The sequence below is a fragment of the Mustelus asterias genome, unplaced genomic scaffold (genome assembly GCF_964213995.1).
Source record: "Mustelus asterias unplaced genomic scaffold, sMusAst1.hap1.1 HAP1_SCAFFOLD_35, whole genome shotgun sequence".
NCBI classification, from domain to species: Eukaryota; Metazoa; Chordata; class Chondrichthyes; order Carcharhiniformes; family Triakidae; genus Mustelus; species Mustelus asterias.
The window spans coordinates 1,612,069-1,626,053 of record NW_027590117.1 but is presented as its reverse complement, the minus strand read 5'-3'; the positions used below and the strand labels follow the sequence as shown (position 1 = coordinate 1,626,053).

Genomic DNA, 13,985 nt, shown 5'->3' with positions numbered 1-13,985 from the left:
CTGCCACATGTCCTCCCATTCCACCAACCTGTCTGTGTCCTTTCGGAGTTCGACTGGAATTTCTGTAGCTCTTTTCACAACCATAGGACGTCCCAAAATATTTTAATGATGATAAAGTATTTTTGAAATGTAATCGCTGCCCAATTGCTGAACTTTTCAACTGTCTGTTCGACGACATCAGAAATTGCCAGATGGGAACGGGGAATAGTTGCTGCAGCAATGTCTCTGTGGCACAAAGAATGGCATTTTTGATTTGATTTCATTTGATTTATTATTGTCACATGTGTTAACATACAGTGAAAAAGTATTGTTAAAGTATTGTTTCTTGTGCACTATATAGACAAGGCATACCATTCATAGAGAAGGAAACAAGAGAGTGCAGAATGTAGTGTTACAGTCATAGCGAGGGTGGAGAGAAAGATCAACTTCATGCAAAGTAAGTCCATTCGAGGTAAGTCTGTGAGTTCGGAAGTTCAGGATCCAGTCGCAGAGGGAGGTGCTGAGGCCCAGGCCACAGAGTTTGGAGATGAGTTTCGTGGGAATAATGGTGTTGAAGGCTGAGCTGCAGTCAATAAATAGGAGTCTGACAGAGGTATCCTTGTTATCTCGGTGTTCCAGGGTTGAGTGCAGGGCCAGGGAAATGGCGTCTGCTGTGGACCTGTTGCGGCAGTGGGTACCAGCATGTTAGACTGCTAGTCATTGTCTTGTGAAATGTTCAAAGGTTGTGGGTCCGAATCTCATCGGAGTCAGCTTTCTGGGTAAAATTTGAAGAAATTAGGAACTGGTGTGTCAATCTTCTCAGAGAAGCGAAACTGCCGCCTCGAACTTGGAGGACATTCGGCCCATCAAGCCTACACCGACAACAATCCCACCCAGAATGAATCCCCGTGACCCCATATGTTTACCCCCTGACACTAAGGGGCTATTTAGCATGGCCAAACCAGCGAATGCAGCATTAATTTTCATGGCTGACCTGCCGATTCTGGAAAGACAAAATCTGCCACTGGCGTCTGCTTTGGAGCTTCTGAAACCACATGTTGACATGGTGGCAAACTCGTGCCCAAAGCAGGTGCCCTGATTTGAATTGACTGTCAGATCGAGTTTCTCAGATGATGAGAATATGGAATTGTTCTGGACTATTTTCTCAAGCCTGTGTGTTCAAACTTCATCTTGGTTCCGTGAACCTCAAAACACTGAACGAACCATCACCGACGAGAATGGGATTCGAACCCACGCGTGCAGAGCACAATGGATTAGCAGTCCATCGCCTTAACCACTCGGCCACCTCGTCACGCTATGACTTCTCACCAAGCTTTGACAAAGGGCTCGAAATGTCTGGGCTTGAAATGTCAGCTGTTTTCTCTCCTTGCGGATGCTGCCAGACCTGCTGAGATTTTCTAGCGTTTTCTCTTTTGACTTCTCACCAAACCAGGGTGTTTTAACACCCGTAACAAAGAACATATTTCTCCCACAGGATAATGCTGTGTTGCTGCTTTCTTGTTAATCCGGTTCGCTGCTACTCTTCCATTCGATGTGTAACCACAGAAAGTAAAGAGAGAGACAGTTCCATTCCCTCGTCCCAGTTTGATTTTGAATTCACCGAACATAACCCGGATGTAAAATGCAGCAAGCAGTCTGAGCTTGTGGCGCAACGGTAGCGCGTCTGACTCCAGATCAGAAGGTTGCGTGTTCAAATCACGTCAGGCTCATGAAGCTTTTCTACGTCGGATTTTTATCTTGGTAAAGTTGATTGTTTGCGATTGTTCCCGAAATGAAAAATTTCAAAACGATGGTAGAAATGATATTTTAGGGATGCTTCCGGTTCGCATGCTCAGTTTTGTTTTTGCACAGTTTTATATCTGAAACAATGTGTCAGAGTTGTGAGGTGTTCATTGCTTGCAAAATTAAAGCAAGGTCCACAGACTCAGATGTTCCTATGGGTCATCAAAGGAGACAGCTGACTGTGGCGATTTAACAGGATGATTCACACGTCAAGAGAGGAACAAGGCTTCGAAGCCGGGCCTTCATGAACAATCTCAACCGATACAGGAATTAATCCCGTGCTTTTGGCTGAATAAGCTGTCCAACCATTTAATGAAAGGGCAACTCTCCGAAAGCTCATGCTACCAAATAAACCTGTTGGACTTTCACCTGGTGTTGTGAGACTACTTCCTGTGAACCTGGGACATATGCGCTGTGTTCCCAGTTAATGAAAATCAAGATGATGAAACAAATTTACTGTCGAGAAAACCCAGATTTACCTTTGGGCAGCAGCCGAATGTTATGATTTGATGTTCGTGAGAACATGATAGCAGATGATGGTTTCGATCCATCAACCTCTGGGTTATGGGTCCAGCCACTCTGCCCCGAAACGTTGCCGCTTCCTGTCTATTCCTGTTGCATGGGTGAGAGGAAACTATTCATTGTATTTGTATTTCAAACAAGACCCACGTGTTGGGAAGCGCACCCTGGCTGGACAATAACACTTAACATCAGCCCGAATCAAACAGACAGAGAAAGACACACAGAGAAGCAGTAAGAGATGATCAGGACACACACAGAGCGATAGACAGAGAAGGTACCCAACAAACCAACAAGATACTGAGATGGAACAACTGATTATGTTTGAAAAGGGATCTTCTGTTACATAAAGATAGACCTTGTTTTAAAATTAATTTCATGTAAGTGTAACTGCACTCTCTGCTGTGTAACTGTTCTCTCTGTTGTGAAACTGTGTCTCTGCCGTTGACAGATCTTTTCTGTGGTTGTGTCAAATTCATCCCTGTTGTGTAAATTATGCCACTTGGACCTTTGAGTCTGCTCCACCATTCAATCATATATTTCCCTCATCCTCATTATCCTGCCTTTTCCCCATAACCCATGATCCCCTTATTAATCAAGAATCTATCTATTTCTGTCTTAAAGACACGCAATGACCTGACCTCCACAGCCTTCTGCAGCAAAGAGTTCCACAGATTCACCACTCCAAGGCTGAATAAATTCATCCTCATCTCTGTTTTAAAGAATCGTCCCTTTTGCCTGAGGTTGTGCCCTCTGTTTCTAATTTTTCCTACGAGTGGAAACATGCTCTCCATGCCCACTCTATCCGGGCCTCGCAGTATCCTGTAAGTTTCAATAAGATGCCCCCTCATTCTTCTAAACTCGAAGGAATACAGATCCAGAGTCCTCAACTGTTCCTTATACGACAAGCTCTTCATTCCAGGGACCATTCTTGTGAACCTCCTCTGGACCCTTTCCAAGGCCAGCACATCCTTCCTTAGATATGGGGCCCAAAACTGCTCACAATATTCCAAATGGGGTCTGACCAGATTCCCGGTTATGTAAATATGAGCCATCTTGGGCAGAATTTTTATTTTCTGTTCTGCAAAGGTGTTTCCTGTTGTGTGAAATGTTCTCTGTTGTTCAGTTAAAATGTTTCCTGTGGGAAACCAATCAACAGGAATTTCAAGGCCGCCATTTCTGAGGCTTGGTTTCAAGTCCAGACTTATTTCGGCCGAATGGCCTACTCCTGTTTCTGTTTTTGATCAATGATTCTGTGTATCAAATCAGTTAATTTAAATTTCACCAGCTGCCATGGTGGGACTTACTCCATGCCTCCAAAGATCAGTGCGGGCCTCTGGTTTACCAGCCCAGTGACATAACCTTTCATCCCTGTAAACAAAAACACTTCATTCAGCTCATTATTAAACCTCGTCCTGAGGAAATTAGAATTGCCTCCACAGAACTTCAATCACCCAATCAATACAAAGCATTTTGCTCTAGTTGGGAACATCAATAATTTATCCAGATCAAACAGATATTGTGGAATTGTTCAGAGCTAAGATTATTTTAGAATTGAATTAATAAAATAACAAGGACCTACATTCTGAGAAAGCACCCTGCAATGTTTGGAAGAAAATTTGGATTTAATATCACGTGGGAGATCGGTTCCCAGGAAGCTCCACCAGAAACGACCGTGACAGAACTCAAACCTGCAATTTTCTGATATCATTACTACAAGCACCAAAGTCAGACACTTTATCCATAAGGCCACGCAGTCGGCTCATAACTACTGCAATCTGATGTTAGTACCATGTGAATAAATACTGTGAAAATATTCTTTTCGTTCTATCTCTAGATGATCCACTGATTCCTAGATCCCTGAAAATACAAGGGAAAGCTCCAGCTGCCATACATTGTAGTTTTTGATGATAAAAGAGCCTTTCACTCTGTGAGTTGCAAAGATGCATGAAACATGAGTGATGCTGTACTAATGTATGATTATAAGAGCAGCAAGACAATGTTGGACCGATACAAAACTTTGGTGAGGCCATAGTTGGAGCACTGAGTGCAGTTCTGGTCAAATCACTGGAGAAAGGATATGATTGTACTGGAGAGGGTGCAGAGGCCATTCACCAGGATGTTGACTGGGATGGAGAATTTGAACTATGAAGAGAGACTATATTGGCTCGCGTCATTTTCTTTACAGCAGAGAAGGCTGAGGGGAGACCTGATTGAGGTATATAACAGTATGAGGGTTATGGAAAGGGTGGATAGGAAGCAGCTGTTCCTCTCAGTTGCAGGGTTGATACCAAGGAAGCAGAATTTTAAGATGAGGGGCAGAAAGTTTAGAGGGGATTTGAGAGAAACATTTTTTCATCCAAAGCATGGTCAGAGTCTGGATTGCAATGCCTGGAGAAGTAGTAGAGGTGGGAAAACTCACTAATTTTACAAAGTATGTGGATGAACACTTGAAATGTCATAACTTTCAATGCTACGAGCCAAGTGCTGGAAGGTAGGAATACTTGTAGATTTAATGTAGGTTTATTGGTGCAGATGTGATGGGTCAAAGCACCTCTTCTGTACTGTATGACTCTCGCTATTATCGTCAGACTTGGCTTCTCATGGACATGTGTCACCACCCTCTCCCCATGGTGGCACAGTGGTGAGCACTGCTGCCTCACAGCGCCAGTGACCTGGGTTTGCTTCCCGGCTTGGATCACTATCTGTGCAGTGTCTACATGTTTCCCTGTGTCTGCGTGAGTGTTCTCCAGGTGCTCCATTTTCCTCCCACAGTCCGAAAAATGCGCTGGTTAGGTGCATTGACCATGTTAAATTCTCCCTCGGTGTATCCGAAGTGTGGAGTGTGGCGACTAGGGAATTTTCACAGTAACTTCATTGCAGTTTTAATGTAAGCCTACTTGCGATGTTAATAAATGAACCTAAAACACTCCACAAATACATGCAGTCAGTGATCCTAACCCAGTGAACCAACACAAACCCCGTTCACTAAAAACTGCAGCCAAATAAGGTTGTGTCATTGCACCAATTCTCTTTTTCATTTTCCTCACTGCAACGCTGCACCTGTTCAGCCTGCATCGTCCTGATGAGAAAGACAAAATCCCGCTTCAGTAATTGAGCTCCAGGCTGCAGGTAAAGCTTGTGTGGGTGCTAACTCAGAAATTTAACCCCAGCTCACTGAGCATTCCTTCTGAGAAGCAGATGAGACTTTCGTTTGCAACATGCAGAAAACTAAAGATAATTTCCACCATTCCCGACTCGGAAACACCCCCAGAAACAGCATCTCCACATCATCGATTCACTCCACCAGTGATGGCTATGCTGTCAATTCTCAGGGACTCAGCTCCAGAATTCCCTCTCTAAACCTCACTGCCTCCATTTTCCTTTCCTCTCCTTTCATTTCTATCGCGTTTCCTACATTTATTTCCTCCTTCCTTTCCCCCGAGTTCTACTTCTCTCACGCTCTGACTTTCACTAATCCTGTTGTTGCTTTAACTATCGTAAGTAAATTAGAGTTGTACAACCGTAATTCTAATAGCGGTTCCGCTTTAAGGATTCTTTACCCGCCTCCAGCTGTCTGATTTCTCATTGGTTTTAGCCGTGGATCGAATTGTATGACGCAATGACGCTGGGCTGAGAGTGACGTTGCCGGAGCCGAACAACAGCGCCGCATTCCGATTGGTGTATGTGTTACAGCGGCGTTCTTCGATTGGTTCAGGCCGATGTCAATCGTGATGTGGGCGGGTGTTGTTTGAAGCATGTCGCTCTATTGGTCAAGATTAAAACGTCATTTCCATTGTTTGCGCACATTTCAGACAGACTGAGCTCACTGATTGGATGATGCAGCCATCACTCAATCAGCGCAGAGCGTCTATTGGATAACAGAAATGACTCAATTACCGATTGGTTTTCTCAGCTGTCGGTCACAGGTCGGTGGCTGTGATTGGACAGAGGGCGGGGAATACACTGATCCCATCAGACACTGGGCGGCGGTAAATGTCCGGCCAGTGGCTTCAGTCCCCGGGCCCAGATCCTGAGCCGGCGGTGGGGCTTCGAATGGGGGAAGGGTTTTGGCAGCGGGAATCCCGCCCGGCTGTCAATCCGCAGCTCAGGGTTTCGAATGGCGGCTTCCTGTGTAAACATGTCACGCTGCAGCTCCCCAGTCTCGGCGCTGCAAACCCCGTCACACCAATCAGCACAGAGACTGGGATCTTCCTGTGTTCTTGTGTGGGGCGCAGTGCCACACCGGGTTAGAGAACCTCACTCTGCATCGGCCAGGGAGAAATACTGGGATCTTTCAGTGCCCTGTGTCTGGGGCCAGGGCTTGGTTACTCTCAGTGGGTCTCGCTCATTGTTTGGTTCTAATTTCAGCCTCTCTCTCTCTTGCAGTCAGTCTGGATGTTCCTGACTGAGCAGAATGGCCTGATCTCAACACACACATTGAGATGGAGGAGCTGCCGGCCGAGACGAAGATGATTGAGAACTCCAGCTTTCTCTACACTCGTTCCCTGAGGCCCAGCCCTTCATTCATCATTAGTTTCCTCAGGTTGTCAGGTACATTAACATCTTCATCTGCTGTGAACACTGACCTGACAGTGGGAAAGTATTGGAGCAGGATGGTGCAGTCAACTATGTCAATAGTGGGGGACAGGTGGAGAGATTGTTCAGCTGGGTAAGATGGCACTCCCCAGTTCCATTCTTCTCTTTCTGGTCGTAAGCACAACATCACCCGCAATGGTTTCTCCTCTCACTCCTGTGCTGTTACCTCCCGAATCACCCAAGGATCTATCCTTGGCCCCCCCACAAGGCGCATTGACTCTTTTCCACCATTCAGTTCGATCATGACGCATTTCTTTATCTTGATTGCCACACAGTCACAGTATTAAAAACAAGAACGGCAACAACATCAAACAATACATAAATAGAAATCACACTATGTTTCTGACAGGTTTTCCAAAAGTCACTGCATTTTCAGCATTCACCACAGAATCAGGCAACGCTTTTGAAATATCAACAATTCTATGTGGGATAAACAAATTGACTATTGAGACATGAACCAAATTTCTGTAGTTTATTATGACACACAAAATACAGTAACTGTGAGTAAAGAACTTTTCAAGCTTGGATAGTAAGGCCATGTATCACAGAATATTACAGTGCAGAAGAGGCCCTTCGGCTCATCAAGTCTGCACCGATGCATGAAATGCTCTGACCTGGGCACCTAATCCCACTTGCCAGCACTTGGCCCATAGCCTTGAATGTTATGGCATGCAAAGTACTCATCCAGGTACTTTTTAAAGGATGTGAGGCACCCCGCCTCCACCACTTTCCCAGGCAGTGCATTCCTGACTGTCACCACCCTCTGGATAAAAACATTTTTTCTCAACTCCCCCCTAAACCTCACACCCCTCAATTTTAACTTGTGTCCCCTCGTAACTGACCCTTCAACTAAGGGGAACAGCTGCTCCCTATCCACCTTGTCCATTCCCCTCAATCTTAAACACCTCAATCAGGTTGCCCCCTCAGTCTTCTCTGCTTCAACAAAAACAACCCAAGTGTATCCAACCTCTCTTCATAACTTAAATGTTCCATCCCAGGCAGCACCCTGGTAAATCTCCTCTGCACCCCCTCCAATGCAGTCACATCCTTTCTATAATGTGACAACCAGGACTGCACACACAATTCCAGCTGTGGCCTCACCGAAGCTCTATACATCATTGATGCACTATCAATTACAACGCGGAGACTTCTGAGAGTGAGGGAAAATTAATAGGCTTTTATTCTCTGAGAACAGGAGCACACCCTTTTAGCTGACCTGGTCTGAACTGAGGCAAGAAGGAGGGACCATCACCTTTATACCTCACTCTGGGTGGAAAGGGAGGGGTCCCAGGTGGAAAGGGAGGAGTCTCGGGCCAGTTGCAGCATGGGTGTGTCCAGGTACATACATGTAGTAACAGTGGTTCACCACAATCATGACCTCTCTGCTTTTGTAATCTCTCCCCCGATTGATAAAGGTGAATGTGCCATATGCCTTTTTCATCACACTATTAACCTGCCTTTCTGCCTTCAGAGATCTATGAACAAACACGCCAAGGTCCCTTTGTTGTTCGGAACTTCCCCGTACCAGACCTTTCATCGAGTACTTCCATGTCAAATTAAAATGTATCAATTTATAAACTTGAACTGAACCATAAATCAGCCTTCTCTAAAGATTGCAATCCAAAATCTCTTAATCCCTCATAAAATATTCCCCACATTCCTTCCATTTCCCTGGTAACATGTCTTTGCAATCTATGAGCTGTATTTCTCTTTGAAAATGTGGATTCCAAACTGTGGATTCAGGCTCCAGATGTGGGCGTAGTAGCAGCTTATAGTGTTTCAGATCTTCAGCTTCAACCCCATTTTACTCCTTGATTTTTTGAGAAACCAAAGTTTGTCTATTTCAGCCTTAACTGTCATAGAATCCTTACAGTGCAGATGAAGGCCATTTGGCCCATCGAGTCTACACAGACTCTGACACAGCATCTCACCCAGAACCTATCCTGGTAACCCCACATATTTATCCTGCTAATCCCCCTAACCAATATATTTGGGACACTTAAGGGGCAATCTAGCATGGTCAATCCACTTAACATTTGGAGCATGGGAGGAAACGCAAACAAGGGGAGGATGTGCAAACTTTACACAGACAATCACCCAAGGTGGAATTGAACCTGGGTCCCTGGAACTTTGATACAGTATCCGAATGTGGGATTTACTCACTCTGGTACAGTGCGAGAGTGAGGGATTTACTCACTGGATGATGCAGTGTGAGAGTGTGGGATTTACACTCTGTCTGATACAGTGTGTGAAGTGTGGGATTTACTCACTCGCTGATACAGTGCGAGAGTGTGGGATTTACTCTCTGTTCGGGTGTGAAGGTGAGGATCATTCTGTATCTTTTAGTCACGGGGACTATGCGACTGATGGAGTCATTCTGTCTGTGGTAGTGTTGGAGACTCATTGTGTATTTGCCAGTTAGTGGGGGCTGAGAGTGAGTGCAGGATTCATTCACTCCCTGGGATGATATGCCAGTTTGGGATTAATGTTGTAGCTGTCCTTCTCGGCCACTTTGAGAGGGCTGGGTTTATTCTGTATCTATCAGTCTTTGTAACCATCTGTGAGATTCATCCTGTATTTGTCAGTCTCTGGCAGTGTGAATCAGTGTGATATTGATTGAATGTCTTTCAGTCTGTGGCATTGAGTGTGCTCCGCTGCTCAATGTGATAGTGGAATTCAGTCTGTATCTGTCAGCTACTCGCATTGAATGGGAATTTGGAGATCATTCTCAAAATCTGGGAATCTTTGACATCAATTCTGCATCTTCTTATCTTCAGTGCTGTTTGTGAGAGTGGGATTAATTCTGTCAGTCGGTGGTACTGTCTGTGAGATTGGGATCAATTGTCAGGGCCCTGCATATAATTATATGCTGCCTCTGGCCTGTGTAAGTGAGACACATTGTGAAATATGAGGAACTTCAGTTATTGAGATAAACTGGTGAAGTTGGGACCACGTTCCTTGGAGCCGAGAAGATTGAGAGGAGATTTGATAACAGTATTCAGAATCATGAGGAGTCTGGACAGAGTTGACAGAGAACAACTGTCCCCATTGTTGGATGGGTTGAGAAGCAAAGGGAACAGATTTAAGGGAATTGGGAAAGGGAGGAATGGATACATGAGGAGAAACTTCTTCCTACAGCGAGTGGTTATGGTGTGGGATGTGGGGACTGACAGTGCATGAGAGGCAGCTTCAATCGAGGCCTTCAAGAAAGAATTGGATTATTGCCTGAAAATGAAGAATGTGCAGATATGTGGGGAGAAGGTGGATGAATGGCCCGAGGTGTGTTACTCACTTGGAGAGCCAGAACTTGACAGGCCAAAAATCCTCTTTCAGTCGTGTAACAAGTGTGTCTCTCTGTGAGTTTGACTATGTTGATTACGCACATCAGATTCTGGTGCTGTATGTGAATGTGGAATTCATGCTGTGTCTGTCAGCATCTGGTGCTGGATGTGAGTGTGGGATTATTTTAGTATAATTCAGTGATCCTCCGTGGGAATGTGGTAAACCGGTTTGAAAATGTGGGCCTGTAACTCCCACTCTTTAATGGGTGTGTGTTGTTAGAATGTAACCGGTGACAACTTTGATTGGATGTAATGAGACAAAAGGGAACAAGATGTAAGGGTCAGCTGACCCAGTGAACCATGGAACCAATTAAAGTGATGTAATAGTCAGCTGACCAGCTGATTCCCTATAAATAAGGAACTGTGCAGAATTTTGGAGAGCTTGGATTGGCCCAGGCGAGACCCCGAGTTTGGAGTAATGATGCTTCTTTATCAAACCCTTTCTTTGATTTATAAGTTGGAGTAAGTTTTCATTAGCTGCATTTGAAGAGTTCCTTCTGAAGAAACATGTGCTGTTTGTGCACATTCGGCAGTCTATGTGGGTTTGTGATGATTTCTGACCATGTCAGTGGAACCATATATGTGTGTCAGATTGATTAGTGTCATTCAGGATCAGGTTCTGTCAGTGAGATCAGTAACAGTCTGTCTCTGTCAGTGTCTGGTAATGAACATGTGCTCGAGAATGATTCTGAATCTGTCGCCTCTGCTGCTCTGACAGTGCGGGATTCATTACATAACCTCAGGCTCTGTGACTGTTTAACAATCTGAGTTCATTCCACGTTGAAATTTCAGCACAGAAACAGACCATTAATGTTGTGGGTTTTAATGGAATTATTGAGAATTTGGCCGAGTATTAAATCACTTTCTATTTGAACACAATTGGGAAGGACCATGGATCTTTTCATCTCACAATCGTTGCAAAGTCAAAGAAAGTGTTATTCAAATTTTATTAATCAAATTGATGCTTTCATCATTCACTCTGGTTGTAAGAACTTTATACTTGAATGTTGAGCTTAGCTTTCACTGTTAGAATATAATATCTGCCATACACTCTATGAGGCATCAGGTTGGGTATGTGATCTGTATCTCAATCTGCACTCATCAAATTTATATGTATTCTTATTTTAATGATCACAGTTGGTGTCTCAGGTTATCCTATCATTCAGTTGTATCTGGCATTTAATTTAATTGCAGCCAATGCTGCAATATTTTAGGACTGACACATTGACAATCTGATAGTGGGTGAGAATTTGGACTGGGATTTATGTATCTCTCTGTCAGTGGTACTGAGTTGGGGTGACATGGAAACAATGTCTGTCTCTCCTGCTCTGACTGATTGTGGATTTAAAATATATCTCTGGAACCACATCCAGTCCATGCTGGTTCTCCATGCAACAATCCAGTCAGTCTCACTCCCCTGCTCTATCCCCAGAGCCCTATCAGTTTATTTCCCTCAAATGTCCATCCCAATTCATCTTTCAAACTATTCATCATCTCTGATTCCACCCTCAGAGGCAGCGACTTCCAGGTTGTTACTCGCTGCATGAGAAGTTCTTCCACACACATCCCCTCTCTGTCTCATCCCAAAACCTTCAACTTGTGCACCCTAGTCCTTGCATTCTCAGCGAATGGGATCAGCATTTCTTTGTCGACTTGATCTACACCTGGCATAATCCTGTCCACCTCTATTAGATCTCCCCCTCAATCTGCTTTGCTCCAAAAAGATCAACCCCAGCTTCTCCAACCAAACCTTGTGGCTAAAAGCCTCATTGCTGAAACCATTCTGGTTAATCTCCTCTGCACCAGCTGAATGATCCTCACGTGTTTCCTCAAGGGTGCTGAGCAGAACTGGACTCAATACTGCAGCTGTGGTACAATCAAAACTTTCTAAAGGCTCAGCATAACTTGCATGATTCTGTACTCAATGCCTGTGTCCTCATGGGGAGGTCACTCGTCTGAACTAACCTGGCAGGGGGATAGACATCAGTGTATAGAAGTAGAAAGGAGGAATATCTCGAGGAAGATGTAGGGCCATATAAGATCAGAGTAGATGAAGAAGGAATCTAAGAGGAATACAAGGACAGGTTTAGAATGCATGTGTGTAATCACACAGTGTGGTGTATCAGGTTGGTGAGTTAGAAGCACAAATAGCCATTTGGGAATACAATACACTGGCAATGATGACAATGTGGCTTAGAAATGGAGTGAACCGGGCGATTGCTATTCAATACAATGTGAAGAGAAAAGACAGAGAAGGGAAAAAGGTAGGTGTGGTGACAAAGAAATAGAGCAGCAAATCTGGAGGCAGATCAGCCATTGCAGATACAGAATTAATTCCATTCTCACACAGACTGACAGGAAGGTTGACTGCATGATCCAAGTGTCTGTGGGTAGTCACTTGGGTAACAGTGATCATTGTATCACAAGCTTGATATTAGCAACGAACAATCTAAAGTAGCACTTCTGAATGGGAAGAGGACTAACTTCAACGGGAGGAGCTGGGATTGAGCGAGAGTAAAATGGAGCCAAAATCTGACAGGAAAAACTGTAACAGGACAATGGTGATTTTTCAGGAGATATTTCAGGTACAGACTCGGTACATTCCAATCAGGTTGAAAGGGAGGGGAACCAAAGCCAGAGCTGGATGATGAGGAAGATAGAAAATATAACGAAACAATGAAGAAGCCGCATGATGCATGTCAGAAGAATTATTCAAATAAGAACCACTATACAAAGAGAACAGGAAGCAAATCTCGCAGGCTTGATAGTCGGGAGACACATTCTACTCTATCTGTCACAGGGCTGATCAGAACCTGTTCCCTGTTCCAGTGAAACAGCTGCACAGAACACAACGCAAAGCTGGAAGCTGGAAATCTGAAACAAAAACAGAAAATGCTGGAAATTCTCAGCGGATGAGGCAGCATTTTCGATTAATGGAGATTTCTGGAAAACAAGCTCCTGAAGCACAGCACAGCTGCACATTTTAAAGTTTCCCTTCATCCACAATGGAGGCTCCATTCTATGGTTCTGAACAATCCAAATTTGAGAATGTGCATTGTTATTCTCGTCGCCACTGCCTGAAAACCACTTCAGGCATTGATGTCGCCCTTGGATTTTAAATTTGTAAATCCATTCTCTACCTTTTAAAGCTACTATTGAAACTGTATCTGTCACCCATTCAGTTCTTTGTGAGTGAGAAGCAGAATTGAAGATATATTTGGGTAATTTTTCTTTGACTGAATTTGTACAGAAGCATAAAGGCGGGAATCACACACAGCACTTCATGAAAATGACCCCCTAAAAGCTGATAGTGTTTAATCAAGGGATGGTTCTATTTATTCATTTATTATTAATGGAGAATAGAAAAGTTGGAACTGTATGCAATCTGGGCAATAAAACTGAGCAAAGTGAAACACAATGGGGACTGGGCACGATAAGCCTCCCATGGGCAAAAGACAAAGTGGAGGTGCGACGTTGGCTGCCTTGTGAGACGGAGCAGGGAGATGTTGTCGGGTGAAGGCACATCGGAAAGTGGGAGTGCTAAGCGTTTAATGCTCACTGTACAAGCAAAAGGTGCAATGCAGACTGCATGCTGGATATTCAATTCTTACTATCCGAAACAACAGTGATTCAAAATGCCACTTGGTTCAAAATAAAATGCCAACCGGCACTAATACATTCACTTAAAAAACATAGCCTTGCTGATTTATCATAATTTAAATGATTTAATTTAGTTACAGGGTA

General features: G+C 44.2%; 1 protein-coding gene and 2 non-coding genes across 3 annotated transcripts in view; 1 reads left to right on the top strand and 2 right to left on the bottom strand.

The window, feature by feature from the left end:
* LOC144482281 (uncharacterized) overlaps window positions 1-13,985 on the bottom strand; it is a 319,714-nt gene that overhangs the window by 230,570 nt on the left and 75,159 nt on the right. The window lies entirely within an intron of this gene.
* Window positions 1,210-1,291, bottom strand: trnas-gcu (transfer RNA serine (anticodon GCU)). Its single transcript has one exon. It is a non-coding gene; the product is annotated as a tRNA-Ser (tRNA).
* Window positions 1,638-1,709, top strand: trnaw-cca (transfer RNA tryptophan (anticodon CCA)). The gene has a single exon. It is a non-coding gene; the product is annotated as a tRNA-Trp (tRNA).